We start from the raw sequence: 13,911 nt of genomic DNA, 5'->3' as shown, positions 1-13,911 counted from the left end.
TGTGGATATAGCTGTCCTCATAATATTTTTATGAAGTCGGTTAAATCTGAAACATACAATCTAAAAATTATTTCATCTGCATATATATTACTTTAAATAAATGTCTATCATAATAAAAAAAAATTAAGAGAGGGCTGGGTGCAGTTTCACACACCAGAAATTTTAGGGACTTGAGAGGCTAAAGCAGGAAGATTGCAAGTTCAAGACCAGCCTCGGCAATTTACAGGCTCTATCTCAAAAGAAAACATTTTTAAAAGGCTGAAGGACTGGGGTTGTAGTATGTATAAGGCACTGGGTTTGATCCTCAGCACCATATAAAAATAAATAAAATAAAATAAGTTTGTTATATCCATCTGCAACTAAAAAAAAAGTCTGAGATGTGAAGATAAAATCTAAATCCCTCAATCCCAGCCTCCAAATCCTGTTATTCCTGCAGGAATGGACCTGAAATAGGCCTTAAACCTAAGTCTTCTGAGGGATGCTCTTGAGAAGTAGACCTTTGTTTGACTCAGTTTCACTGTGTGTAAATGGATAGGCATGAGACAGTCTCCAAACTTGAAAGGGTGGAAATGTGATTGCCAAAGAGTATCTAAAAAGAAAAAGAAAAAAATCTTGATAATGCCAAGGATGGCTTCCTCATTACTAGGATAATCCTCCTCTGTTATATTGTACATTCACAGATACTTCTGTATCTTTGCGAGGGATTTTATAGGAAGCCATACCTCAGGCTGGAAGCATATTGTAGTAGCTTCCAGCTTTATGTCACTCTAAATTTTCATGTAGTGACTGAGGATGTAGCTTGGTGATAGACCAGGTACTTCGCATGCACAAGACCCTAAGTTCAATCCCCAATGTGCACATGTGGGTGAGCACGCACACATGCACACACAAAGTCAACAAGTATGGTTACAGGATATAAATTTTCCTTACCGGCAAAGGATATGCTTTGCGGGGCAGGTTGCTAAAGAGCAAACCCAGTGCCTATTGACATTTGACAAGTTTTGTCAGTCATGACATTCTGCTATTTGAGACAATCACACTCTTCCAAGTACATCCTACTTCCAGTGATGGTGAAACCATTGGCCCATATAACCATTCTCATTCATTTATCTGTGTCTGTACAACCCAACTCAAATGTTCTTCTTTATATAAAATTTTCCTGATGTCCCAAACACAATGAACTGCTTCTTCCTCAATCCTCCAGCAATTTGCATACATCTCTCTCACTCATTCGCAATAGTAACTATTCATTGGTGTACATCTTCACTAGAACTGTGAGCTCTTTTCCCCTAAAAAAGCAGCAGATATACCCACAGTAATTAGAAAATGTGGTTTTTTTTTTAAAGAGAGAGAAAATTTTTTTAATATTTATTTTTCAGTTTTCGGAGGACACAACATCTTTATTTTATTTTTATGTGGTGCTGAGGATCGAACCTAGCGCATGCCAGACGAGCATGTTACCGCTTGAGCCACATCCCCAGCCCTAGAAAATGTTTCTTACACATTGAAATGTAGTATACCCACTTTCAGGTACCTTCCTATCTCACAGTTTCCCTGTTGGTTGTACTTACTTCCATTCTACAAGAATGGACTTGAGAAATTACTCTCCCTCCCATGGCCACAGTTAATTAACCATGGTTGAATATCTTTATCCAGTTAGCCCCTTCCTGAAAAATATCAGACTTGGGACAAAGGCTATTAGTAAAATCAAAATGGAAATGATAAACAAGAAAAAAAAAAACAGCACAATTTGCCATCACAGACAACAGGCTGGTTTCTAAAATATATAAACACTTAGAAATCAGTAGGGAAACCACTAGCCAGGTGTAGTGCTAGTACAAGCCTGTAATGCTAGCTACTCAGGCAACTGAGGCAGGAGGATTGCAAGTTTGAGGCCAGTCCCAGAAACTTAGCAAGACTCTGTCTCAAAGTAAAAAACAGTAGTTGTTTGGTATAGCTCAGTGGTAGAGCACCCCTGGATTCAATCCCCATTACCACACAAAAAATAAGGAAGAGAACAACAACCCAATAGGAAAAAACAGTGGACAAAACATAAAAACGAATTCTCACAGCAAAAGAAATATAACTTGTTCTTAAGCATATTTTAAATCACATATGTTCCTGAGTTTTTTTTATTGCAGCATGATTTGTAATAGCAAAACATTGGGGAAACCTAAATGTTCATCAATAGGGAAGTGTTTAAATGCAGGATTACACCAAAACAACAGAATCCTATAATATAAATGAATGATGGCATTCTCTAAGTGCTGATGCTTCAAATCTCCAGGATATATTTTCTATGGAAAATATGTATTTATTATGCTGCCATTGGTGTAAAAAGAAAAATGGAGAGAGGGAAATAGATAGCTAGATACATAGATAGATTTTACCACATGTACATAAAATACTTCTGGAAGGAGATGGAACAAACTGTTCCATTGGTTGTCTTTGAGAAAGTGAACTGAGTGACTAAAGGAAAGAGGATGGAGAGATTTTTCACTATACAGTCTTCCCTTGGTATCCCACATGTGATTGTTTCAGGACCCTTTGTGGATACCAAAATCCATTCAAGTCCCTTGTATTAAATGATATAATATTTCATATTATGTAGTCAATCCTTCTCTATGCTTTAAATCATCTCTGGATTATCTGCAAAACCTAATACAATGGAAATGCTATGTAAATAATTGTTAAACCATATTGTTTAGAGAATAATGACAGGGGAAAAGTCTGTATATATTCAGTCCAAATGTGTGGTTTTTGTTTTTTCTTTTTTGTACTGAGGATCCAACTCAAGGGTGCTCTATCACTGAGCTACATCACCAGCCCTTTTTAATTTTTATTTTGATATTCAGTCTCACTAAATTGCTGAGGCCAACCTTGAACTCCTGCCTCAGCCTCCCAAGTCTCTGGGATTGCAGACCTGCATCACCACACCCAGTAATTTTTCTTTTTTTCCTGAATATTTTCAATCTTCAGTTAATAGAACTTGCAGGTATGAAGGGTCATTTTGAATCAAATGAATATTTTCTATGTAAAAGTAAATAGCACTTGGACTGGGGTTGTGGCTCAGAGGTAGAGCGCTCGCCTAGCATGCATGAGGCACTGGGTTCAATCCTCAGCACCACAATAAAAAATAAATAAATACATAAAGATTTTTAATAAGTAAATTGCACCTAAGTTAGCATAAAAGATTTAGGATTCTAGAGAAATTTGGTTTCTTTGCACCACTGAGTCTGTGGGTTTAATTCATGAACTGGGAACAACTGCATTGCGCATGGGAACTGGAGAGGAAAGGAAGCTGTTTTAAAGAATGAAGCCAACAAAGCAAAAAGATGAAGAGAAAAGACTGGTCTCTGAACAACTTGATTCCAACTCTTTCCTGGTGCCAGCTCCCCTTGGTTTCTTCAAAACATTCTTGTATTCTTATAATAAATCTCCCTCTTTTTTGGCCTAAACTAACTTGAATTGTTTTCTGATAGTTTCATCCAAAAGTATCTATTCTGGTAGTTTTCTGTAAATGCTTGTGGAAATGAAGTGAAAAAAATCTTTGTAATGGAGTTTATTTGGGTTCTCAAAATTTGATTATACGATTAAAGGGGGAAAAAAAAAAAACTATCCAGGCCAGACACGGTGGTGCACACCTGAACCCAGGCACTCAAGAGGCTGAAACAAAAGAATCTCAAGTTTGAGCCCAGCTTGGGCAACTTGTGAAACCCTGTCTCAAAACAAAAAATAAAAATATGGGAGCATAACTCAGTGGTAGAGCATAACCGGGTTCGATCTGCAGTACAAAACCAACCAACCAACCAACCCCTCAATGGAAGGAAGCCAAATCTAAGGCCATTCTGAAAGACATTCACCCTAAGCTAAGGTGGTGTTGGCTAGTGGAAAATATAAGCTGGACAGGGGACAAGTAATACATCCACCTTTTAGACTTTACTTTTAATCCCTGCCTAAGAACTTGACTGATCAATTAATGTTTGGTGAAGGCCTATCTGAAAGATAAACTCATGAATTTTGTTAATCAGGATGAAATTTAAGCATTAGGGAAAATTTTTATTTGTTTGGTTTGGTCTGGTGTGTTTTTGGTAGAAAGGCATTAAGGACAATTCCAGGTAAAGAGACCTTGGCTATCATAGTTTCAGCATATTCGAGTTTCCAAGGTCTAGGACTACTAAACACTTTGAGGCTAACTCCTTCAGAAGGTAATGTCCATTTCCTTCTCTCTCTACATTTTCTAACCTACAGATGATACTATCTTCTTCTACTATTTTTGTCATTCTTCCCAGCACCAGCTAAGAAGTTCTTAGGGAAATTTCTGGAAGGCCCAGAATTATATTTACAAAGAAACTCCTAGAGTTAATGAAGTTAGATATATTTTGTATGAGCATGGTATCACAATGTATACTCCAAGAATTCAGTACAGAAGTTTCATGTATGTTCATGTATCTTTTACATAAGGTGAATTTAAACAATGACAATATTTTATCTGATATGAAATAAGTCAGAAAATAATTGCAATATTAACACTATAATGTAGAAGAGCACAATTTATTTCTTTTTTCATAGCCTTTTATTAATAACTTTTTATAAATAACCTACAAACTTTCCTGAAACAAAAGAAAAATGAATGTTTAAAATTAAAATAAAATTTCATTTGAGTTATGATTGCAATTAATAATTACAACAACAATAATAGCTAACACATAGCATCTTCTATGTGCCAGGTATAAGTCTAAGCACCTTATTTAATTTAGGGCTGGGGATATAGCTCGTGGTAGAGCAGTTGCCCAGCAGTGCATGGACCCTGGGTCCAATTCCTAGTACTGAAGAAAAAACACACACACACACAATTTATTTCTATAAATTCCACAATTTATTTCTATCACTGAAATTGAAAGATAATGTTCTATAAATACTATAAATAGGGCTGGAATTTGTAGCTCACTGGTAGAGCACTTGCCTTGCACTCGTGAGGTCCTGGATTCAATCCTTGGCACCACATAAAAATAAATAAATAAAAATAAAGCTATTGTATCCATCTACAACTAAAAAAATTTTTTTTAAAAATACTATAAATACCAGGCTGTTATTCTCCATTCAACCAATATTTCTTGAAAACTTATTAGTAGGGATATTATAAAAGTGTAAGACATAGTACTTGGCTGTAATTTATCTGAAATAAGATATAGAAATACAAGTCATCATTGTTGTTATTTTTCTAAGTATATAGTAACATATAAGAATATATATTCCTGTGATTTGTGTTAGAGTCTTGAGGGAGCCCAGTAAATAGCATGCCCAGATTGAAAATAATGGGCAAGCATGCTGAGCACAGTAACCTACTCAGGAGGCTAAGGCAGGAGAATCACAAATTCAAGGCCAGCCTGGGCAACTTAGCAAGACCCTGTCTCATAATAAAATTTTAAAAGCACTGGTGGGGTAGCTCAGTGGTAGAGAGCTTGGCTAACATGTGCAAGTCCCTGGGTTCAATATCCAGTACTGAAAACAAAACAAAAGGTGTGTGATGGGAGAGGGGCAAGCATAAGGTAAATTAAAAGTTAAATATCACCTTGAACTGGTAAGGATTAGCTGGAATATACAGTTCATGAGAATCAAACTGACCTGTCACCTGAACTCTGAGATGAGATGAACTCACCCACCCTGTTCCACAGGCAGCACAGGGCCTCATTATGACTTTCATGGAACTGGAGGTACTTTTGCTTTTTTACTTGAGTCCTCCTCCGCCCCCATAAAAAAATAATATTTAAATTTTTATTTTGTGACTACATTGGTATAAATACAAATAAATTGTTACATATTAAAACATTTTTTTTCTTTGACTTAAAAGTTCATGTTTTTCTTCTGGTTTTAAAAGAAATTAAAACATTTTCATAAGCCTCTGAAAGTAATATGGACCCTAGACACTGTGTCCACTGTGTCTAATGGAGAAGTTGGCCCTAGGCAGCACACTGGACCAGGTAACTTCCATCCTGGAGGAAAACCTACACTCTGAAAGCAGGCTTACTCTTAAGAGGAAATGAGCCCAAATTGCTAGGTTGTTCTTCCTCTTTTCTCTTTCTCCTTCGTGTGTGTGTGTGTGTGTGTGTGTGTTGCTGGGGATCAAACCCAGGGCCTCTTGTGTACTAACCAAGTGCTCTACCACTTAACCATATCCCCATCCTCTACATTGTTCTTCCTGAATCTACCAAACTGATAAATTACTCTCTCCCTCCCTAGGAGTAAAGAGATAGCAAGGAGTTGCATCGTTTCAGCTCACCCCATATGACAGAAAACTATCAGGAGAGAAAAAGAAACCCTTTCTTAGCAATACTTATTACTGAAATGGTTGCATTTGGTTTCCACAATTTTATAAGATTACCCATCTAGCTTCGGAGGACGTCAAAGTGCAACTTTCTTTGGTAGTCCCAAATCCAGGTTTATCCAACACCAGCCACCTCCACCATGCTGCCCAAGTTCGACTCCAATGAGATCAAAGTTATGTACCTGAGGTGCATCTGTGGCAAGGTCAGTGCCACTCTGCCCAGGCCCCCAAGATAAGCCCCCTGGGTGTATCTCCAAAAAAAGTTGGTGGTGACATTGCCAAAGCAACTGGCAATTGGAAGGGTCTGAGGATTATAGTGAAACTGGCCATTCAGAACAGACAGGCCCAGATTGAAGTAGTACCTTCTGCCTCTGCCCTGATCATAAAAAAGCCCTCAAGAAGCCACCAGGAGACAAAAATAAAACAGAGAAACATTAAAAACAGTGGAAATATTACTTTCGATGAAATTATCCAACAGATGCGTCACTGATCTTTAGCTAGAGAAGTTTCTGGACCTATTTAAGGAGATTCTGGGGACTGCCCAGTCTGTGGGCTGTAATGTCGATGGCCACCACCCTCATGACATCATAGATGACCTCAGTAGTGGTGCAGTAGAGTCCCCAGCTAGTTAAGAAGTACATGGGAAAATATTTTAATAAAGGATCTTTTGACAACAACAAAAAAAAAAAAAAAAAAAAGATTACCCATCTAGCTGGTCACAGTAGTACTTACCTGTGACCCACCAACTCGGGAAGCTGAGGCAGGAGACTCACAAGCTGGAGGCCACTCTCAGTAATTTAGCAAGGCCCTAAACAACTTAGCAAAACCCTGTCTCAAAATAAAAAATAAAAACGGTTAGGGATGTAGCTCAATGGTAAAGTGCCCCTGAGTTTAATCCCCAGTACTAAAAAAAAAGCAGAAGAAAAAATTATCCATCTAAAACTTCTTTCTCCAGATTCCTCTACCAGAAAATTTTCTGATTATAACTAAGCTTTCCATGAAGCTATTCCTGCAAGGAAAGAGTGTCTCAAGCAACTGATAAAATACACAATCTGCTGTCTGGTTACATTTCTCATTATAAATTAATAAATTAGCATTCTAGTCTATATATTACTCTCACAGGAGACTGGATGCCTTGAGAATTCATGGATTCATTTAACTTTTTTTTTAACTGTTATTGAGCCCAAAAAGTTAAGTTTCAAAATCTGAACCATGTCAGCATGATCTAAGTTACAACAACCCTACCAGACTTTCTGAGTAACCAGTAAGATTTTATTAGCTGAAGTTCAATTCTTCCATTCTCTAACAATAGCACTCCCCACTGTCCCAGACTGCCTATCATAATCTGAAATCCTCAAATTAGTCAAGAGGGTGGAAGAAGAAACACTAAAGCAAAATTTTTTTGCAGCTATTGTTTTCTTCCAGTTCTATTCAATGACAAGTTATTAAAAATACATGGCTTTTCTCCATGGCTCATAATTAGGGAAGGGTTAGTCATTAGCAGTTAGTTCTTTGTAAAATAAATCATATCTTTTATGAAAAATTGTCTCTTAGAAATTTTTATGAGGGTTTCTTTGTTTTGGTTTTGGTTTTTTGTTTGTTTGCTTTATAGTACTGGAGATTGAACCCAGGGGCACTCCACGATTGTGCCACATCCCCAATTCTATTTATTTATTTATTTATTTATTCATTCATTCATTTATGATAAAAAGCAGGGTCTCACTAAGTTGCTGAGGGACTCACTAAATTGCCCAGGTAGGTCTTGAATTTAACAATCCTCCTGTCTCTGTTACTCCTCCTCCTGAGTCACTGGGATTATCATTATCATCAGCACAGTGGGCTTCATTTGTTTTTAAACAACCTCCATGGCCAGACAATGTATCATCTTGAATGACACAAGAGAGGACTGGTGATATAATAAAGGTTGGAATGGAACATCTTAATACTTTTATTCTTTCATCAAACAGAGCCACTGAAGTGCCAGCCAGTTATGTGCCTAACCTAATTGAAAGTTGGAAAGCATTATCTAGCTGTGTGTCCAGAAGAAGGAAACAGATTCCTTTGAACACTTATTAATCTCTGTCTCAATAACTGAGATTATTGTTCCCATTTTCAGAAGAAACTGAGGCTCAGAGAGAATAAGTAACTTGTCAAAGTCACACAACTAGAAATCATGATATAATGTAGTCATGATTCAAACTCAGGTCTGGTCAATAAAGATTTCTTGAGTTCCCCACTCAGTGGTAAGCCCTATGAATTGGCATTGAGAGTACAACCAGGGTCTGCTCTTGAAAAATTCCATCCACTTCCTGCTACTGTGCCAGTAAGCCTACCTCCGCTACCAACTCAGCCCTTGGTTCAGTGGAAGAGACTTAGCGCCTCCTTTTTCTACGCTATAGACCACATCCCTACCCTTTATTCTCTCTCTTTCTCTCTCTCTCTCTTTTTTTTTACATTTTATTTTGAAATAAGTTTACACTTACAAAAAAAGTCACAAAAACCATTGAGAGTTCATGTATACCCTTCACATAGCTTCCTCTATCATTAACAACTTGCATAACCACAGTGCAATTATTAAAACCAGCACATTAACATAGCTAAAATACAATTAACTGAACTGAACAACTTATTCAGATTTTACCACTTTTTCTCCTAATGCACTTTTTTTGTTTCAGGACCCAATCTGGAATCCCACACGACATTTGTTGATGTGTTTCCTTAGTCTCCACCAATCTATAATCGTTCCTCAGCCTTCCTTGATTTTCATGACCTTGATACTTTTGATGAGTTTTATTACAGTCTCTGGCTTACAATGGCTCAACTTGTAATTTTTCACCTTTAAGATGGTGAGAAAATGATCCACAGTCAGAAAAAAAAATGTATTTTGGATTTTCATCTTTTCTTGAGCTGGTGATATGCGGTAGAATAAAATCCTGGGATGTAGCAGTGGGTGAAGTTCCCATTCAGCCACATGGTGTTGGGGGAGGGACAGACCACCAACACTCTATCTAGTACTGTGTTGCTAAGGTAAGATATTCAGAAAGTTAGATGAATTACACACATTTTCAACTTAAAATACTTCCAACTTTTATGTATGAGAGTTCACCAGAGAAACAGAATCAATAGAATATGTTTATATTTGAATATTGATTTATTAGGAAATGGAGTCACAAAATCAGAGTGAAATTTTCCACAGTGACTCTCTGCAAGCTGAAGAACCAGGTAAGTCAGTAGCATGGCTCAGTCCAAAAAACCAAAAAGCTCCAAACCAGCAAGATTGTTAGTGTAGTCCCCAGTTGAAGGCCAAAGGCTCAGAGCCACCAGAGGACTGCTGGGGCAAGTTCTAGTTCAAAGGCTGAAAAACCAGAGTCTGATGTCTAAGGACAGAAGGAGGAACCAGAGTTTCCCCATTCTTGACCTTTCCAGTTCTATCTGAGCCCCAACCCCCACCCACACTAAGGATCTATCCCACTCATTTGCTGACCCACATGCCAGTCTTCCCTAGAAACACTCTTACAGACACACCTGAAGTTATCCAGGCATTCCTTAATCCAGTCAAGTTAACACCCCAAATTAACCATCATGGATGGGCTATCCAGATATTACCAGCCTGAGTTCAGGAGCATCTGTAGTCATTTTGCAAAATGTTTCTCAATTTGGTTTCTCTGGTATTTTCTTGTAATTAGACTTAAATCATGAATTGTTGGCAACAATATCACAGAAGCAATCCTGTGTTCTCAACAGATGATATCAGAGGTCAGTGTCTTATTTGGGATATTAGTCTTGATCACAGGGTTAAGCTAATATTTACCAGGCAGTAAAGTTACTGATGTTTCTTTTGTATCGATATAAATATCTTGAAGGAGATACTTTGATATTATGGAAAAATGCTGTTCTTAAACTTTTCACCACTAATTTTTTAAAATTTATTTTAAATCGGTATATATTATATGAGAATGCATTTTGATTCATTGTACACAATTGCAGCACAATTTTACATTTCTATGATTGTACACGATGTAGCATCACACCATATGTGCAGTCATACATGTACCTAGGGTAATGATGTCCATCTCATTCCACCATCTTTCCTACCCTCGTGCCCTCCCTTCCCATTTGCCCCATCAAAGTTCCTCCATTTTTTCCCATGTCCCCACTCCCCATCCACTTATCAGAGAGAATGTTTGGCGTTTGGGCTTTTGGGATTGGCTTACTTCATTTAGCATGATGTTCTCCATCTCCACCCATTTACCTGCAAATGCCCCCAAATTTTATTCTCTTTTAATGCTGAGTTTCTTTATCCATTCATCTATTAAAGGGCATCTAGGTTGCTTCCATGAATTCAACAAAGTAGCAGGATATAAAATCAATACCCATAAATCAAATGTATATCTATTCTTCAGTGATGAATCCTCTGAAAGAGAAATTAGGAAAACTACCCTATTCACAATAGCCTTAAAAAGAAACAAACAAACAAACAAAAACTTGAGAATCAACTTAACAAAAGAGGTGAAAGACCTTTACAATGAAAACTACAGAACACTAAAGAAAGAAACTGAAGAAGACTTTAGAAGATGGAAAGATCTCCCATGCTCTTGGATAGCCTAGCCCCTGGGAGGCACTTGGTTCAATCCTCAACACCATATAAAAGTAAATAAATAAAATGAAGGTATTGTGTTCAAGTACAACTAAAAAATAAAAAAGATTCAGTGGTAGATGGTGATATCAGTGGTGGAAAGAGGTGGCAGAGGGAGGGGGCAAGTAAAGACTGAATAGGTTAATAGCAATAAAAACAAATCATGTTTACATGTGAGAATTAGAGTTGTGGGAGGGAATGTAATTCTGTTATATTTCCTTGCTCAAGTTTCATACCAGATGTACTGATCCATGAAGTATTTGTTTCATAGTAGATGAGATAGCATTCCGCTCTGAACTAAAAGTGATTTTGGTGGTGGGGTGGTGCTGGGGATTGAACCCAGAGGTGCTTTACCACTGAGCCACATTCCTAACCCTTTTTATTTTTTATTTTAAGACAGTTGTTTAGGGCCTTGGTAAATTGCTGAGGGTGCCTCAAACTTCCAATCTTCTTGCCTTAGCCTTCTAAACTGCTGGGATTATAGCCATGTGCCCAGCTAAAAGGGATTCTTTAGAAACATAACCTGCTTACCAATACCTGTCTTTGACTCATATTCTACTTTCAATAAAGCATGAAAGTGAAAAACTTGCTGCTCCTGTTGTGGAAAAGTGTCTTCAGATTTAGACTCCCCTCCCGCTGGAGGCCTGTGTCAGTGTTGGTAAAGGAGAGGCATCTGCATGTCTCCTGCAGTGAGCAAAGGACTGTCTCCTTGTTCGCTTCAAAGGCTTTCTGACTTAGTACATTTCAAAAAAGCAGGGAGAATGTTCCTTACATGTGTATCAGCTTCCTTCAGTTTGGCTTTTATTCATAAGTGGAAAATCAAATATTCCTTGTAAGTAAGTATCTGAAGTACATTTGAATAACAGACTTCTCAGAAAATTTGTTCTTCCCATTCTCCAAGTCAGCTGTTTCTTGGATCTTGTGTGTCTCTTTAAAAGGATTCTTCTGAAATGCCCTGAATGAATCTTTTAGATCACTTTGAAAAAGAAAAAAAAAAATGAGTTTATGGATGGGTGTGCTATTTTATCCAACTCAAGTTTATTGTTATTAGCAACAAATAATCAAAGCAATACTCTTAAGAATATCAAAGGGGGCTGGGGTTGTGGCTCAGCAGTACAGCACTTGCCTCACACATGTGAGACCCTGGGTTCGATCCTTAGCACAGCATAAAAATAAATAAGTGAAATAAAATAATTGTGTCCAACTACAACTAAAAAAATAAATATTTTTAAAAAGAATATTAAAGGATGTTTACATAAAAAAATTTCAGGAGTCTTGTTAAGGAAGTCAGGGTCTAACCTAACATGATAAAGATTTGGGCCTACTTTTTCCTCTATTAGATGCAGGGTCTCTGGTCTAATTCCTAGGTCCCTGATCCACTTTGAGTTGAGTTTTGTGCATGGTGAGAGATAGGGGTTTATTTTCATTTTATGGCATATGGATTTCTAGTTCTCCCCGTACCATTTGTTGAAGAGGCTATCTTTTCTCCAATGTATGTTTTTGGCACCTTTGTCTAGTATGAAATAACCATATTTATGTGGGTCTGTGTCTTTGTATCAGTCAAGGTTCTCCAGAGAAAGAGCACCAATTAGAATTATAAGGAGAAAGATTTTTTTTTTTTTAATAAGGAGAAAGATTAGTCACATCCCTGGTCCTTTTTGTTTATATTTTATTAAGACAGGGCCTCGCTAAGTTACTTAGGGCCTCACTAAATTGCTGAGGCTGGCTTTTCAAATCGTCATCCTCCTGCCCAGAAAGATATTTGAGGGAAATTTTAGAGGAAATGGTTTATAAGACTATGGAGGTGAGAAGTCTCACAAAAGGCCACTGCATTTTGGGGAACAATGAGAGCCAATGGTGTGGCCCAGTCCAAATTTTTAAAAAATCAGAACCAGGGACTGGGATTGTAGCTCAGTAGTAGATACTTGCCTAGCACGTGAGATGCACTTAGTTCGATCCTTAGCACTATATAAAAACAAATAAATAAACAAAGATATTGTGTCCATTTACAACTAAAAATAATTTTTTAAAAATCAGAACCAGAGGCTGGGGATGGTAGAGCACTTACCTAGTGTGAGAGAGTCCCTGGTTTCCATCCCCAGCACCAAAAATAATAAATCAGAACCAGGACAGCCAGTGGTGTAACTCTTAGTCTGAGGCCAAATACCTGCAATCCTGGATGACCTCTAATACAAGTTCCAGAATCTCAAAGCCAAAGAACTGAAATTCTGACATCTAAGAGCAAGAGATAGATGTCCCAGTTCCAGATAGATGTCCCAGAAGAGAGGGTGAATTTGCCTTTCCTCTGCCTTACTGTTCTATCCAGACCCTGATCTCATTGAATTGTGCCAGATCTTCCTCATCCAATCACTGATTCAATTGCCAATCTCTCTTAAAACACTTCCCAGACATACCCAAAAATGATGTTTCACCAACTATGCAGGAAACTTTAATCCTGTCAAAGTGACACCCCAAATTAGCCTGCACTCTCTTCCCATTCTGTGGTTTCTTGCTACTTTTCTGACTGATCCTTGTTGGTCTTCTTGGAAAATTCTTTTTTTTTTTTTTGCACAGGAAATTGAACCCAAGGGTGCTTTACCACTGAGCTACATCCCCAGTTCTTTATTTATTTTGAGACAGGGTCTCACTAAGTTGCTGGGAATCTTGCTAAGTTACTAAGACTAGCCTTGAACTTGAGATTCTCCTGCCTCAGCCTCACAAATTGCTAGGATTACAGGCATGCCCCATTGCACCCAATGTAAATTCCTCTTCTTATCCCTTAAATATTGATTCTTCCCTGACTCTTTCATCAACCTGTTCTCTCCATCTGCACTCCCCAGTTTCATGAATAATCTCATTGTAGCTAATGACTTAATTATCACATATATAAAAATGACTCTAAAATCTGGAAGCATAATTTAGCTTTGTCCAGTGGCACTAGAATCAT

General features: G+C 37.6%; 1 pseudogene; it reads left to right on the top strand.

Moving 5' to 3' along the window:
* Window positions 1–6,414: 6,414 nt before the first annotated feature.
* On the top strand, window positions 6,415–6,960 carry LOC124091528 (large ribosomal subunit protein uL11-like; annotated as a pseudogene).
* The last annotated feature ends 6,951 nt before the right edge of the window (window positions 6,961–13,911 follow it).

Source organism: Marmota monax, unplaced genomic scaffold (assembly GCF_021218885.2).
Source record: "Marmota monax isolate L192 unplaced genomic scaffold, Marmota_monax_Labrador192_F-V1.1 WCK01_AAM20220418_F8-fsc00025, whole genome shotgun sequence".
In the NCBI taxonomy this organism is placed as follows: domain Eukaryota; kingdom Metazoa; phylum Chordata; class Mammalia; order Rodentia; family Sciuridae; genus Marmota; species Marmota monax.
Note: the sequence above shows the minus strand (reverse complement) of the source record. Positions and strands in the feature narration are given on the sequence as shown.